Source organism: Mastigoproctus giganteus, chromosome 1, assembly GCF_048544385.1.
Source record: "Mastigoproctus giganteus isolate SK-2022 chromosome 1, ASM4854438v1, whole genome shotgun sequence".
Lineage (NCBI taxonomy): Eukaryota > Metazoa > Arthropoda > Arachnida > Uropygi > Thelyphonidae > Mastigoproctus > Mastigoproctus giganteus.
In genome coordinates, this window is record NC_143575.1 from 32,358,106 (window position 1) to 32,375,942 (window position 17,837).

At 36.7% G+C, this 17,837-nt stretch overlaps 1 long non-coding RNA gene across 1 annotated transcript in view; it reads left to right on the plus strand.

Moving 5' to 3' along the window:
* The window catches only part of LOC150090687 (uncharacterized), a 29,689-nt gene extending 15,517 nt beyond the window's left edge, over nucleotides 1–14,172 (plus strand). Inside the window, exons 2-3 of the long non-coding RNA XR_016547280.1 lie at nucleotides 4,479–4,527; nucleotides 14,068–14,172. This is a non-coding gene — a long non-coding RNA (uncharacterized LOC150090687). The remainder of the gene's footprint in view (nucleotides 1–4,478; nucleotides 4,528–14,067) is intronic.
* Nucleotides 14,173–17,837: the final 3,665 nt, after the last annotated feature.

Sequence of the window (17,837 nt, forward strand, 5' to 3'; positions counted from 1 at the left end):
TGGAAATAGCATTGCAGTGTCATTCATAATTTTAGTGTCTTCTTCAGAGGTCATCCACCAAAATAATGAAAAAGACAGCAATGCTCTTACTTCTGTTTCCGACATGTTCTGTATGTCAGGTTACACGTGCGAAAAACCACGTGGTAAATCTAATATAAATTTTGAATATAATTTAGAATAAAGTTTGCCAATACAAAATTGTGTTGATAAAGTAATACATACAGATCATGGATGACCTTACAGAAGTAAGTAGAACGCTATGAAGGTGGAAAAACCACAGACAAAGGAAATGAAAATTCGAATGACGGGAACTTACCGCTACTGGTCGGACTGACAGAAAAGACTGTGTCAGAGGATTATCAGTGTATTTATGCATGGGCACATTAGCTGCGCCTAACGTTAGACCAAATTTCGGTGTATGTTTGAGATGAAATGAAATTATGTGGGCGGTAAAGACTACGCTAGGATTAAGTACATGATGCTCCAACTGCCCAGGATAGTAAGAAATATAATAGCTGACAAAGTAGCAATAGAAGGCAGCTAAACTTTGTTAAGGCGAAAAATAGCTTGGGTAAAGTTAGAAAAATAGGGCCCTGGTGTTGCGGTCGGTAAACTAATGGTGCACAGGGCATAATATGTAGAGGTTAGCAAAGTAAAAAGATGATTATAGTAGAAATATGTAGTTTGGCTAGGGTGGTTCAGGGTTGCAAACCCGTTCCTATAGTTAGGACCCCGAACGAATGTCCGAGAGTTAGTGCATCATGTATTTAAGTCAGTTGTGTTAAAAGTGGTATAATTGAATACAATTAAGCTATAATATTCACATATAAATAAAGTAGTCTATGAACATAATTACAGGATAAATACACTGCGTTAGGCCAATTGGTGGGTACGAGTTTTCCAGGCTGTAAGACACCACAGAGGCCTAGTGTATTGTATTTACACTATATACATACTTGATATGTATGGGAATAATTATGTCAATAATGCTGTTTATATTAATCTCCTTAAGGTTCTTGTGCCTTAGTATGTTAAGGGTCTTAATGATATGATGGCGCAGATATGCTATAGGAAAAAGATTGTTAATCAGTTTCCTGTATAATATCCTGATGTTATCAATGATTGTTTCATTATCGCTGCATATGGTTGCTATTCTGATACATTGCGCCAGAATAACATTGGCATGTACCTGTTAAGAAATATTTGAATTCCACTGTGTAAGGTTTACTATGCTAAAGTTGAATGCTTCACGTTTGTTGTACAAATTGATGGATGCTATGTCATTCTTTAACTTAATGTCTAGATCCAAGAAATGGGCTGCCGTATCAATGTTGTTTGTTTTTTCCAGTATGAGTTTGTTGGGGTACAAGTGTCCATAATCCTTGATGAAATTCGGGCTGTTGATCACTATGAGGTCATCTATATAGTATAAGGTCCTGTGGAAATGATGTTTCTGACCAATATAGATATAGGTTGGCTATTATACACTAGGCTGGGCTGCCCGTAGGTGTTCCATTGGTTTGTTGATACACTGTATTGCCGTCATATATAAAATTATTGGAGATACATAGGTTCAGTATGTTGTTCCAGTAATAGGTATTGCAGGATATATAATCTTTATATTTAGCATAGATATCTTTGAGTACAGATTTTAGATTGGTTTGATTAATATTTGTAAATAGGCTGTGGAAATCAAAGGTTTGAATATTGTTGACTTTATTATTCTGCAAAAATTTTAATACCGGTAAGTTGTTGCCTATGATTCTGCTGTTATGTATGTTATGCAGCAGTGGTTGCAGTAGTTGTTCTAGTGTTTTTGCAGGAGGTTATGAATCTGAAACCTATAGGATTTTTATGAAATTTTGGAATGAAGTATATATAAGGCAAGTTGTAATTGTTCAAGTTCAGCTTTAGTTTTTTATTGAAGGCTATTAGTTTTTTTGTAATGCTATTGCAGGTACTGGATATAGGTTTGTAAGTATTACTGGAGTTAAGTTCATTTGTCAAAGTTTGTGCATAAAAAGATTTGCAAATGAATGCAAAGTTGTTTGCAGCTTTATCTACAGGTGTGATTATAAAGTCTTTATGTATTTCTAGTAGTTTTTGCTTTAATTTAGCCAAGTTGTGGTATTTATGCTGGTTATATATATTTGAATTGGGTAAAGCATATTTTTGCTTGAACTAGAACAACTACTGCAACCACTGCTGCATAACATACATAACAGCAGAATCATAGGCAACAATCTACCGGTATTAAAATTTTTGCAGAATAATAAAGTCAACAATATTCAAACCTTTTTGATTTCCACAGCCTATTTACAAGTATTAATCAAACCAATCTAAAATCTGTACTCAGATATCTATGCTAAATATAAAGATTATATATCCTGCAATACCTATTACTGGAACAACATACTGAACCTATGTATCTCCAATAATTTTATATATGACGGCAATACAGTGTATCAACAAACCAATGGAACACCAATGGGCGGCCCAGCCTCGTGCATAATAGCCAACCTATATCTATATTGGTCAGAAACATCATTTCCACAGGACCTTATACTATATAGGTATATAGATGACCTCATAGTGATCAACAGCCCGAATTTCATCAAGGATTGTGGACACTTGTACCCCAACAAACCCTATTTTTCTAACTTTACCCAAGCTGTTTAGCTGCCTTCTACTGCTACTTTGTCAGCTATTATATTTCTTACTATCCTGGGCAGTTGGAGCATCATGTGCTTAATCCTAGCGTAGTCTTCACCGCCCATGTAATTTCATTTCATCTCAAACATACACCGAAATTTGGTCTAACGCTAGGCACCGCTAATGTGCCCACGCATGAATACACTGATAATCCTCTGACAGTCTTTTCTGTCAGTCCGACCAGTAGCGGTAAGTTCCCGTCATTCGAATTTTCGTTTCCTTTGTCTTTGGTTTTTCCACCTTCATAGCGTTCTACTTACTTCTGTAAGGTCATCCATGATCTGTATGTATTACTTTATCAACACAATTTTGTATTGGCAAACTTTATTCTAAATTATATTCAAAATTTATATTAGATTTACCACGTGGTTTTTCGCACGTGTAACCTGACATACAGAACATGTCGGAAACAGAAGTAAGAGCATTGCTGTCTTTTTCATTATTTTGTTGGATGACCTCTGAAGAAGACACTAAAATTATGAATGACACCGCAATGCTATTTCCACCTTGGTCGTCTCTTCAAAATTCCATTTGGTTTATTTTTTTTTTGTTATATTTGTTTTAATTTCGATTCCTATCTCCCCCCCCCCCTTTGGTCAACACGTATATCGCTCCCAGGGTACGCCGTATTTTCATTAGTCTAATTCTAAGCATCAAATGTACTCTAATATTAATAGTAGAGTAATATTTTACTCTAATGTACCAGTAATTTGTCGGTTTTTTTCGGTTTTTCTGTTTTAATTTCTGGAGGGTATCATACGGAAGTGTTCTACGTACTATATTGAGGTAAACTCCTCTTATTATTTTACTAATATTATTATCAACATAGAACATATTGAGTATTACAGCTCTGATTCATACTATCTAATGTGGAATTAACAGAAATTCAACCACCCAACAACCAAAGAACCCCCCCCCCACAGCAGACATTAGCATGGGATGTCGAGGCCTGAGGCTAATGCACCATCATGACACAGTATAAAGTAAGTGCAACTGCGCAGTAATAAGCTTCGCTACCTATATAACAATTAGAAGGCAGGAAATAACAAATTTCTAATCTACAACTTCATCAGGACAGTAGCAGAGGGTAAGAACCTTCACAATATCGGATACTTACCCATTGGGCTTTGTGACCCCTATCACAGTTTGCTGTAGAGAACGATTATAAAAATATTTAAACTAAAGTAAATGAAATATATCAAATTTAAAAATTGAAAGTTAAATTAGTGTAGCAAAACTGGTATAGGGACAACAGAAATGGTTAGGTATGAGACATTACATCAGATGGGCTGTCAATCCACTCAAAGCCCCCGAAGAAGTAGGGGATTGACGACCACGTGATGGAATGTACTATATATAATAATATTATAATATATGTAAATGTATTGTTATTTAAAATTAGTATTGACATAAACATAACCAATAGTTTTAATATAATTTTAGCTAAAGATAATGAAAATTCATCAGTAAAGTGTAATGAAAAATTCATTATCATATAGTAATATACTTCTTAAAATTAATATGTATAGGCCATGCTGAATTAAGATAACCTTGTTGGGCTAACTTGATTACTAGATTTGTATGCACAATAATACTTATGTCAAAACACCATTAAAAGAAAAACATATACACACACATATACAGGCGCATGTAATGTCCAATTGGCATACTTACAATGGCATTAACGTTGCACAAAAGTAATCATTAAACTATATGCTAAAATCTAACCGATTACGCATACTAATACTGATCATTCTCTCCTATAGGGTTTAAGAAAGGTGCAGATCCGGGAATGCCTGAAATTACATTATTAAGGTAATCTTTCCATTAGATATTTATTATTGTTATTTTTCTGATATGAAGGAAGGCAAGGTCTTCTATAAGAAACAAATGTCCAAATTCAGAAAGAATGCTTGTTTCCTTTTCATTACAAAATCATATAGGGATTCTTTCAAGACTATTGCCCTGTTTAAGGAGGACTTATAGGTCACTTTGGTAAAAATTAAACACCTGAATCGGGTGAAATTCATCTCAAGTTGAAGTTCCTAGCACTGGAAGGGTGCTGCTACTTTGCGGGCCTAGCCACTCATATTCTTTAAGCTGAACAGAAATCCTTGTACATAAGGATTTTCTGGTGTTAGCAAATTATATATGAACAGGATACATTTAAAATGTCACTATGTTCCTGTGTACAAAAGTTAACCATTTGAACACAATTACATACAATTTTATGCTCCAGAACATACAAATCAGGTAGGCTATAAAGTGCACATTCCAACAGCACTTATTTCTCATCTTAAAATACAGAATGTCTCCTTGGATTTTCTTTTCTGTAGAGTTGCAACATGAATGTTCAGAACATGGCAGGATAATGTCAGAAAATTTAAGTTGGTATCCAGAACCTTAAACGTGCATTATAGCAGATGAGCTATATTTAAATTATAAAAAATAATTATTATTAAATTATTACCCATGAGTACCCAGTACTTTTAATAATTAATTTAGAAAATAACAATTGGCTAAATTATAAATTCAGATATTTTAAGTCTTCAACTATATTTGGTGGCTGGCACCACAACACTATATCCTAGTTATGCCTAATAGTGAGAAAATTCCAGAGAATAGTAAAAGCTATATAATAAGATCAGGAAATTAAAACCCATTAAAGTTGGAGGTTTGGTTCTTTTAAGACATGTAGGGAAGAAATATCTAGATAGAAACAGGATAATATTGTCAGCTCTAGCCTTCTGCTAGAGCAGGGATGGGCAACCTGTGGCTGGTGCATTTAAACCCTTTTGATGTGGCCTAAGGCAGCCTGCCAAACATTTGGTGCTAAATGACCATTTCTAATTCCACAATGAAATTTTTACATTCAGAGTCTATGCCAAAACAGGACCACGTTTTGAAGCACTTATGCCTTAAAAACCATAAAGCTTCTACATCTGAGCTGAAAAGAGAATGGGAAGAACATACAGAAGTGGTAGCAAGTGCATTAACAGCCAGAATATGCCTCTTCAAAAAGGGACTTGTAGCCCATCGTCCTAAGAAGAAGCCCCTCCTTACACAAAAAATGAAAAAGGCCTGATTAATTTGGTAAGGAGCATGTTAAATGGACCCCTGAGCAGTGGAAGTCCAGTTATTTTCTCGGATGACAAGAAATTCAACTTGCATGGCTCTGATGGGAGACAAACGATTTGCCGTAGACTTGAAGAATACCTTTCAGACTGTATGGTGTCTACAGTGAAATTTCCTACCAGCCAGATGATATGGGGGTGCATTTCTTATCACCTGCAGTTTATAAAAGGTTCCGTAAATGCCAATGGATACCTGGCTATGTTGGAAGGGAAATTGCTGCCAACCATTAGAGACCATTTCAACCTGCCAAGTAACTGCATCTTTCAAGACGACCCTGGTCCTCGTCATCGGGTGAAAATTGTAAGTAGGCACTTCTGTAGTTAGTTTAGCTTCATTTCTGCATTAGAGGTTCAACAGTAATGTGTTTACATTTGTTACAGGTGAAAAAATGGTTGGAAGAACGGTCCATTACAACTCTTAGCTGGCCAGGAAACGGCCCAGACCTGAATCCTATAGAGAACTGTTGGCATCGTGTGGAATCTGCAGTTGCCAGAAAGAAACGAAAGACCCTTCATGAACTTGAAGACATAATTCGTGTTTGGAACCACAAACTATCAGTTGATTATCTTCAGAAATTGATCTTATCAATGCCTTGACGGTGTGCTGCTGTCATCAGGGCCAGAGGCGGTTCAACTAAATATTAGTTTGCACCTGGTGAACTTTTCATTTTGTTTTCCATTTAAAATGATAAACTAAAGCAAATTGAGGGCTTTTGATAATATTTCAGCCATAATTTTTGTGTTTGCCAAAACTGTTGTGTAAAGATTGCAAATGCTCATTTTGGAATATTTTGAGAGCACCTGACAAATATTACTTAGCTTTGCCTTAACTAGTAATAAATATCTTTTGTTTATATTTCTATTTGTGATGCTAGTCATTAAAGTAACATACCATTGCAAAAAAAGGGTTAGAAATGTGAAATTTCTAAGTGATACACTTTCTTTGAACACCAGTGTATACATGGTCTCAGTTCTAATCTCAACGATGTCCATTTCCACTTGCAGTCTGCCAAACCCTATGTACTTTTTCTGACAGAATATCAGTTATAGGTTGATTCAACTATTGCTCATCTCACTTGCCCAAATTATTCGCTATATGATTCCTTTTGCCTCAAAGGTGGTACTTGTGCATTTGTCCGTTCCGATCGTCTCTGGCTTAAAATCTCTTTACCTCATTCTGTCAAATTCATCTGTTGTCTCTACCATTCTCCCAACTCCACTAATCACTTGAAGCTCTTTGACTTCCTCTCTTTGCAACTTGACTTTCTCCAGTCCAACTTTCCTAACAGTGAGGTCCAGCTGGCTACCATTTTCTAGTCACGCCGGCCCAGCTGGTCGAGATGCTGAGGCTTTTGCAATTTCTAGTGACCTTGCACAGATTGTTCATTTACCTACAAGAATACCAGACAATCCTAACCATACAGCCAACACACTTGATCTTTTTCTCACAAACAACCCTTCTAAGTACACGGTCGAAGTGAGTGGTCCTTTAGGCACCTGAGATCACAACGTGGTGATTTGTCTCTTCCCAAATGGAGCCTTTATTACATGGCTATTTCCAACCTAGTGTTGTTTGGCATTACAAGAATGCAAAAGGGGATGACCTGTCAGGTTTCTTTTCCTTGAGGCGCCTCCGTAGCCAGGTGGGAAGGAGCAGCAGTGCGTAGCACACGCTTCTTGATTAGACCGGGGTTCGAGCCCGTCACCACCAAATACGGAGGATGCGGAAAGGTCAAGGAATGACCACCGCATATTCCAGAGCAATATGGCCTTAGTCGCCAATGCTCCTAAAAAAAAAAAAAAAAAAAAAAATCTTTTCCTTGATCAGATTACTGTTTCAAAACTTCTGTTGTCAACATTTGCTCAGATCATGTCAGTGAAATTATTCTTGTAGGAATGGAATCCTTTATCCCACACTCCACTTTAAAATCTCGTCCTTTATCTAAACCTTGGTTTTCCAATAAATGTGCTAAGGCTGTTGAAGAGAAGAATGTTGCATATAATAATTGGCTTTCTAATTCTTCAGTTTCATTTTGTGCCTACACCAAAGCTTGCAACAACCGTAAAGCAGTTATTAATCACTCCAAACTAGATTTTGAACAGGCTAAGAGTAGAAAACTTGCTTCTTTCCCTAATGGCCAAGCATTCTAGTCTCTTGCCAAAGCTATTGGCCTCAACTTTTGTCCATCTCTGCTCCCACCTCTGTCCAAACCAGATGGTTCTGTTGTCACTTCAGCCAAGGATAAAGCTGACCTGCTAGCATCCCATTTTTCTTCCAACTTATGTATTAATGATCTTAGTAACACGCCTCCCACCATTCCCAACACGCTCCATTCAACGCCTCCTGTGGTCTTATGTCAGAAGGATTTTGACAAATCTTGATGCTAAGAAAGCTCCATATCCTGATGGTATTTCTCCACTTGTTCTCAAAACCTGTGCTCCTGAACATACTTCTGTTCTTTGCTGCCTTTTTTTCATTCTTATTTCAACAGTATTTTTCTTTCTGCTTGGAAATTTGCTCATATCCAGCCAGTTCCTGAAAAGGGTGACAAATCCCTCCCATCCAATTATCATCTCATTGCAATTACTTCTACTCTTTCTAAAGTAATGGAGAAATCAATTAGCTGCCAACTCTTAAACTACCTAGAAACCTACCGTCTGATCAATGATAGCCAGTATGGATTCTGTTAGTGTCGATCCACTGGTGATATTCTGGCTTATATTACCCATTTATGGACAAATTCAATGGAAAAGTTCGGTGAAACATAAGCAGTTGCTTTTAACATCTCAAGGGCTTTCGATCGTGTTTGGCATAAAGGTCTTCTAAACAAGCTTCCATTTTATGATTTGCCAACTAATTGGTTATCCAGTTTTCTCTCTGATCACTCACTGAGGGTGATGGTAGATGGCTCTCTGTCTTCTAACTTCTCCACTAATGCTGGTGTCCCCCCCTCCCCGAGGTTCAGTTCTTTCCCCCATTCTTTTCCTCTTGTATATTATGACCTTCCATTGACTGGAGATCCTATCCATAGTTTTGCCGATGACAGCACATTGCATTCCGCTTTCCATTTTGAGAAACCTTGCCCTGCTCAATCAGATTCAACTTCTTGAATATCCACTTCCAATTCCTTAAATGCCAATCTCCAGGTCAGGTAATTCTCCAGTGGGACAAAGACAACTTAGTTGATTTCAATCCTTCTAAAACTCAGTCTTTTATTATATCTCGCAAACGGATTATTCTGCCCCTATGCTTATCTTTGGTGACACTCTGATTTCTAGGCAAGGTTTATCTCTCTTTTGGGAATTACCCTGACTTGTAATCTGTCTTGACACGAGCACATTACAAATATTGCTCCCACTGCATCTAAAAAAAGTTGATTTTCTCTTTTTCTCTCGGCATTACTTTTCTTCCAAACAGCTGTTCACTCTGTACAAATCACAAATTTGCTCTACCGTGGAATATTGTTCCCACATCTGGAGTGGTGCCCCCAAAACCTCTCTTAGGCTTCTAGATTCCATTCATTCAGGTTAATTAATGTCTCATCTCCAACAGAGTCTCTCCACTCACTATCTCATAGATGTACTGTTTCTTCTGCATGCCTTTTCTACAGATACTTCCGTGGGCACTGTTCTTCTGAATTGGCTTCTATAACACCTGCCCTCTCTTTCAAAACAGTCCGAACATGTGCCGCCACCAGCCAACATCCATTAACTGTCTGACTTGATGGATAGTAATGAGATGAGAGCCTTGTCGATCAATTTGGCCCTGGAAAGATTGTGCAAGGCTCAAGGAGTAGAATTTTTTTTCAGCCTGGACTGTACTTGTTAACAGGAGAGACTGCTTCTACAGGGATGGGATACACTTAAATAGAAAGGTGCAAGAATATTTTCTGATGCTATCGAGGCAGTGTTAGGTGGATCGGAAAACTGCTAGCTTGGGGAGGGGATACAAAGACTAATAGATTAACAATAACCACTGGCAGAGGTAAAAGTGATTCTTGCACTGCTTCTATTGGAATGAGCAGAAGCCTGAAAAACAAGATGCAGGATATTTCAGCGACTGCTGGGAGTCATTGCGGTACAAGTAAACACATGGGTTGTGTTAGGGTAGCGAAGAATAGAAACAGGTGCATGTATACTTACGTGTACACCAATGCTAGGAGTTTGGTAAATAATTTGATGAATTTGAGGTATTGCTCAAAGCATCAAAGGTGGATATTGTTGAGATATCAGAGACGTGGTGTCACACAGATATAAGGAATGCAGAACTGGAATTTGGGGAGTACAATGTCCAGAGAAAGGATACACAGGATAGGAAAGGACGAGGGGTTATGCTATTAGTTAAGAAACACATAAAATCTAAGGAAGTGAAGCCAGTCGACATCGCTGGACAGTGCAGTGTTGAGTCAGTTTGGTGTGACATAAGCATTGGGAGATCAAAATTGAGAGTAGGAGTGTGTTATAGACCTAATGACTCTGATGAGTATAATAAGAAACTGTACAGGGAAATAGTGGGCCAGTAAATCAGAGAATCTTATAATGGGAAATTTTAATTTCCCAGATATTGACTGGAATTTGTGGGTTGGTCACTCACACACTAGCAAGGATTTTGTGGATTTATTGGATGATTGTTTTCTACATCAGCATGTTTGGGAGGCAACTAATACTCTTGATCTGATTATCAGTAGTGATTCTTCATGCATTAAAAATCTGCAGATAAAGGAACCACTAGGTGGCAGTTATCACAGTGTGTTGAAGTGGGATTTACTCAAAGCGGTAACTACCATCAGGGGTAAAGGGAAGGGTTATTGCTTTCGTAAAGGCAACTACAGTGGTCTGAGACAGTATTTAAATTCTATACAGTGGGACCAACTGAAGATGTTACCAACGGCAAATTCAAAATAGGAAGCATTCAAAGAACTTATCTTGGAAGCTACTAGGCTTTACATACCGACTAAGAAATATTATTCAAGGTTTAGACCTAAATGGATGTCAGATGAACTAATGAGACATATGGCAGAGAAGAAAAATGCTTGGGATACATATAAATTAACACGTGACACAGAAGCCTATGATAGATACAAGTTGATCCGTAACCAAGTTACAAAGGAGGTTAGGCAGGCAAAGGCAGATTACGAGAAATCTTTGGCAAAGGATGCAAAGAAAAACAGAAAAGAGTTCTTTACCTATGTAAACTCTAGAAGGAAAGAGATGATGATTCAACAGTTGGGGATCCTGCTCAGGTGGCTAACAAACTAAATGAGTGTTTTGCAACTACATTCACACACGAGAAGTTATTCAGGAAGGGGAATGCCAGAGGTGAAGTAAACTCTGGCAGTGAGCTAGAAGATTTTGTAATAACTGAGAGGAAAGTGGAGGAGAAATTGTTGAGGATAAACATAAAAAAAGGCACCCAGGGTGGATGGGATCTAACCAGTTATATTAAAGGAGGCAGCAAAGGAAGTAAGCAAACCCTTAGCCATAATTATGAGAGCTTCCTTGGACTCAGGGGAGATACCCACAGACTGGAGATGTGCAGATGTGACCCCAATTCACAAAGGAGGATCAAAGGGCAACACAAGTAATTATAGACCTGTTAGTTTAACTTCTATTCCAGGAAAATAAATGGAGGCACTGGTTAAAGAAGCTCTGCAGGATCATCTAGACAAGACTTCAGTTATAGCTTGGACACAGCATGGTTTTGTTAAGGGAAAGTCTTGCCTGACCAATTTGATTGGATACTATGATGTAGTCACAAAAGAACTGGATGCAGGGAATAACTTTGATATTATATACTTGGATCTTAGAAAGGCTTTTGATACTGTTTTGCACATGGAAGACTGCTGCACAAATTGGAGCAGTGTGGCATTGGAGGCAAATTGCCGCTATGGATAAAGGGGTGGTTGAGGGAGAGAAGACAGAGAGCGGTAATCAATGGACACTGCTCATCGTGGACTAATGTTATTAGTGGAGTCCTTCAGGGTTCAGTGTTGGGTCCATTATTGTTTTCGGTATATCAAGCTTAATGTCCAAGTTTGCAGACAATACAAAGGTTGGCAGGGTACTACTGACACTATCCTGCTGCAACAGGATCTGGAAAGGTTGAGCATGGGCTGAGAGGTGGCAAATTAAGTTTAACATTGACAAATGTAAAGTACTACATATGGGAAGTAGCAACCCCAGAGTGACATATGAACTCTGTGGTACTACACTGACAGTGGTAGAGAACGAAAAGGACCTGGGGGTAATTGTGCAGGCAGATATGAAGTTTTCTGAGTGATGCAGACAGTCTGCAAGAGTAGCTCATAGTGTCTTGTCAATGATATACAGGAATGTTTCTTGCAGGGATAAGGAGGTGATTATTCCCTTGTATAAAGCAAGGGTTAGGCCACACCTAGAGTACTGTATACAGGTCTAGAGGCCTCATTTCAAGAAGGATGTAGAGCTGCTGGAACGAGTACAGCGAAGGGCAACAAGATTAGTGAATGGAACAAAGGGGTACTCTTACGAAGAAAGAGTTAAGTTTTGCAAATTACAGTGTCTGGAGACTAGGCACAAGCGAGGTGATCTGATAGAGGTGTATAAAGCCTTGAATGGTTTGATCATGCTCAATGCTGATGGGATTCTTCCTCCTGCTCAGAATAATCACCTGAGAGGGCATAAATTCAAATTGAGGAAAGACAGATGTAGGATAGACATGTGGAAATTTGCCTTTAGCCAATGGGTAGTTGGTTGGTGGAACAGACTTCCATCCCTTGTCGTGGAAGTTGATAGCCTAAATAAATTTAAGGCTCAGCTGGACAGGTATTTCTAATGAATGAAGGGGTGAAGTGGAAGTGGGTTTTTTTTTGGCTGATGCTGCATAAGCTTGCTTTCTTGCATCATATGCCTCTACTAATGCTAACTTCAAACTCACAGAACCAACTTTTCATCTTCCTCGTTTATTCATTCAACTGCTGTTTTCTGGAACAACCTCCCTTCATACATATTTCCTGAAAATTAGTCTACAGAAGTTCAAGTCTAATGTCAACAAATATCTTCTTTCGTCATCCCAAGCACAGTACTAAGTACTATAGGTTCTAATACTTCTCGTGTTTGGGGTTTCATAAAAAAAAATAATAATAAATAAATAAAGGACCCCAATAATGACAGCCATCTTTGTTGCTTCAAAAAAGTTAGAGTAGGTTTGTGGCATATATTGTACACAATCCAGTTTTTATTTCATTCTATGTACAACAAACTGGTCAGATTCTAACAATATCTTAATACTAAAATTGACATGGTGATCACTAGCACATTTTTATACTTTTTGTATGAAAAAAAATTGGTTTATATTCAATTAATATTAATTCACCATACCTTTTATTTTTAATCATTTTTAGTAATATCCTTTTAAGTGGTAACAATTGAAATCTTTCTGCATATCATTATATGGTTCTTCTGGCCTGGGTTATAACACCTTTTTATTTATGGGAAAATTATGTTCATTTGCACTGTGTGATACTTTTTAGGGAGGTGTGTACTGCATAAACAAAAGTTGACAAAAAAAATCATACCATCTAAAGGTTTCAGCTTCTGGTAGAAATGGATAAACATTAATGTCCTGTATAATGTAATGGTCTTTATAACAATGGTTATTCTTAAAGGATAATTGTTTGAGAAATGGGTAACGTATCAATAAAAGCTGACAATAAAAATACTTCTGCTTGCAATTAAGATCATTATATGTATATACCAGTTTTTCTCAACCCTTAGTGGACTGTGGAGCACTAGAATATATATATATAGTACATTTCAACACAAAACATTGCAGAAAATGAACTAGTCTTGACTCATATTTACACAGACAGTACTTATAAATTATGTAATCCCAAGTGATCAGTATAGAGATCTCTTAACAGCCAAGAGTAAAAATTTATTAAACTTTGGATATCTAGATAAGCTATAGTGATATTTTTTTGTCTAGTAATCGTTAATATAAGCATGAAACTTGTAAATTACCTACTGCTTGCAATCCTATACTGTAGTTATCACAATTTTTTTTTTTTTTTTTTTTTTTTGTTCATTACTATATTTCATTTGTTCGTGTTAGAAGTATAAAAAAAAAGTTTGCTATGGTTTGTTTTCAGATACAATCAATGGTTTATTGCATAATTTGAAAGATTTTTTTTTTAACTCTTTAATAAAATTTTGTTATTTATATTATTTTATTTTTTTCCAGTTTACTCTGGCAATAGATAGTTCCTGCAAAAACAGAAGAATTGTTTGTCATAACTTGTATGGTTATAAAGTGGTTGCAATGTTGATTATCATTTCCATGTATAATAAGACATATATATTATTACCATAAGAAATAAATTAACTAAAGTGAACAGCACAGTTTTTTATTATTTATATATACAGTCATAGATAACCACAACAAAACCTCTCTTTCTCTCAACTGTTGTACTTGTGTAGCAGTTAGTTTGATTCTGCAAGTATCTTGTTAAAAAGAGACAAACAGACATGTATGTTGTATAGTCTTACCACGGGAAAGAAAATTTTCATCCAGCTTCACATGCAGTACATGAAAATGCACCCTGATCATGCTTATTTCATCTCAGTGGATAAGTTACAAATCAAATATGCATGCATGCACACACAATTAATACCAGAATTACTAAAGTACATTGTAGTTACACATATTTGGTTACTAGCTAGACAATGAGAATATTTTTGTAAAATAATACAGGGATTAAAATTAGTTGATATGACAGACATAAGCGAGCTATATAATTAACTTCTTCAATGAGGGGCATAGTTAAACTACACGTTTGTTTTCTCTTTTAAACGGACAAGCTTTTTCTGGCATATACATAGTAATGCTAAAATACAATGCATTTATGATTATTAATGGGAATGACTGTTCTGACTGTAGACAAACAATGTTTAAAATTTTTCTTCCCTATATATTTTGCAATGTTAATGTATCTGCCTATACAAAACATTCACAAAAAATAAATTTTAGTTTAGCTGGAATCCTATCAGTATTATACTACAAAGACCAGGGTGCATTGGTGCTCGTAGTACACTATGACAACTTAAATCAACAAAGGACATTTTTGTTGCAACAGCACCAACTTTTGCTTAGGATAAAGAGAAACACTTGACTGTATTCTAATATACTTTTTTTTTTAATTCATAAAAATTTTACATTAAATTTGGAATAGCCAAATGTTTACATGTTATTTTTCTAGCCCTTCACTACAAGGTAAAAACAAATACATAATGTGTAATAGCCAATAACAACTAAAGAGAATGTGTTGTGCTGATCAATTAGCACAAAATGATCCCTCTGTTGATTAGTTCAGCTGCTTTTCATTCAGTAAAGTTGCAACTCATAAATTGACAGTCTTATATAATTAAACTAGCTGAAATGTGTAAATAACTTATTTTGTTAACATCTATCGGCTTCAGTCCATATATACCACTGAGAGAGAGAGAAAATCCCAGTAAAGTATCTTGATTTGGTGAGATGCATGTTTGCGATTGTCTCTGTTATTTAAAATTTCAATTTTAGTGAAAGACAGTCCAAGTAATTTTTCCATTTCTGTATCTAAAGTTTTTCCTCATATACTAATACTAGTATTCAGCTCTCAAAGTGACATTTGTACTCCTTATCTATCACTGGCTAGAGAATGTCATCCTAAGCTACAAAATGGAAGCACAAATCCCATATAATGAATGCCGAAATCTTTTACAAAACAAATTATAATAGTATATTGCATCATAAGTATTTTGTATCTTATAATTTACTTTTGAAATATGCACTGTGCTTTGCATGATCAGAAAAATGCTCTTTTGGTGAAAGGGTACAGCTTTCCAAAACTTGCTGACAAGACCAGAGTAAACATCCTATTCATTAATTTTCTGTTAAAAATATACATTATTTCATCAATAGCTTAAGAAGGCCACAATAAAAAAAAACATGAATACTAACTCACATAATATGACCAAAAATATTCTGACACTCCTCCAAAAATGTATACTGCACCAGCAGTGCTCTATGCATGCACAGCTAAGTTATCATTATTAATCTCATTGGTCTGCCTTTTACAGTGACAGTACATCAGAAATGAGTTTGGGTCATGGGTTGGAACTTTAGACTTTCAACATGGGATGGTGGTTGGATGCCACATCAATAACCTTGTGCAGTTGTGATCTGTCTGAACCACCCAAAACCCACTGTGGTGAATGTTATTCAGGTATAAAAGAATACAAGTGATACCTCAATGGGGGGGGGGGGTTCTAGACAGACTCAAAACTATTCAAAGATTTTGAGTGAACCTTAAAGAGGGGTAGTTCATGCCTTCTACATATCATCTGCAGAAAAGATCATGGTGGTCCAAGAGACCTCAGGGATATCTGTCAGTAAACCAATATAGAGTTCCATAGTTTTTGGTTCAGCAGTAGAGCAGCTGTATACGATCTCAATATCATGATTGTCAATGTGAAATGGCACTTAAGAGTGGTGTCCTTTGTGGGCTCTGTAACAATGATGGCAAAAGTTATTGGGGAGTGATGAATCTTTCTACAGTGTTCTGTTTTTATTGGTGTGTCTGGGTGTGTAAACAGTCTAGGGAGAACTTGTCAGAGAAAATATCATCATAACCATGAAGTTTGACAGAGGTGGTCTGATGATATGAAACTGTTTGGACTGTCTTTTGATGGTAGTACCTAAAACCACGACTTACTTCAATGCTTCAGAAAATTGTGCACTGCTTACCTGCAGCAGGATAATGTTCCATATCATACAGGACTGGCCACCTCAGAACCCCCATTAAATGCCTATGGGACAAATTAAAGAGACTGAGTAGGCTACAGCCAAAATGGCCTTCTTCCAAACCCACTCTGGAACTTGCTTCGCAGAAGGAATGGGGATGAATTCTGCCTGATGCCTACTAAAAGTTTGGCAAAAGTATGTCCAGCAGAACAAAGATATTAAGTTTTTGTTGTGGACATTAGATAAATTGTTAGAAGTGATAAGCAAATTCCCAGCCACAGCTGTCTAAAGCTTGCTTCCCTGAATCATTTTGCAAATACTAATTATGATGAGTTGTGGCCTATCAAAAAAGTTAGAAAAATGATCACTGAAGATATTAATATTTCAGTTCTAAATAAGTTATGCTTTCACATAAGGGATGCAAAAAGCACACACACACACAGCAAAATAGCCAACAGACAAACAGTCCAAGAGAGTCAGGTTAGGGCAAATGCCAAGGCCGTGAGATATGTCTGTAATTGCATGTCTTCTAAGCCAGTCTATACATAGGAGGGGGGGGACCAAAGTTTTTTGTAAGGAACCCTACACCTTATCTTAAGGCCTTTATAGTGAATTATTTTAATCTGCAACAGGAATTAAATCCCAGACCTTTTACAAAGTGGCAGATATCACACAGAACAGTAATACATAATTACACGGGACTGTTAGTGATCCCCCCACTCTGCCATAAACTACTGTGACCCTTCATGGTTGCTAGTTTGTAGAGAACTAATACAGTTCACATAAACATAACTAAACTGAAATAATCTTTCCAAAGGGCAACAGATCTGAGAAAGTTAAAACTGCAACAGACCTTGAACAGAATGCCTAACCTACATAGCCAACAAATTTATCTCTCTGTCTGTTGAGCAGAGAAATAAATTCGGCAGATCAACACATCTCTTGAAATGTTTTGCCTGCTGAACAGCCAACAGATTTCTGGATATAGTCTTGACTGAAGTCTAATCACATACAGCCTAAAAGCACAGCAGCAAATCAGTAATAACTGTTTAAATTCCAATATAGAAAATAGGCCTTGGCATATTAGATGTAGATGGAACAACTGTAAAATGAAGGCTGACAAACATAGCCAAACCCACCATTAGTGGATATTTAATAGCAAATTGTTCTATTACTTGGTAACTATAATGTAATGACCAGGATGTGAATTCTTTTTGCAGTTTAATTTT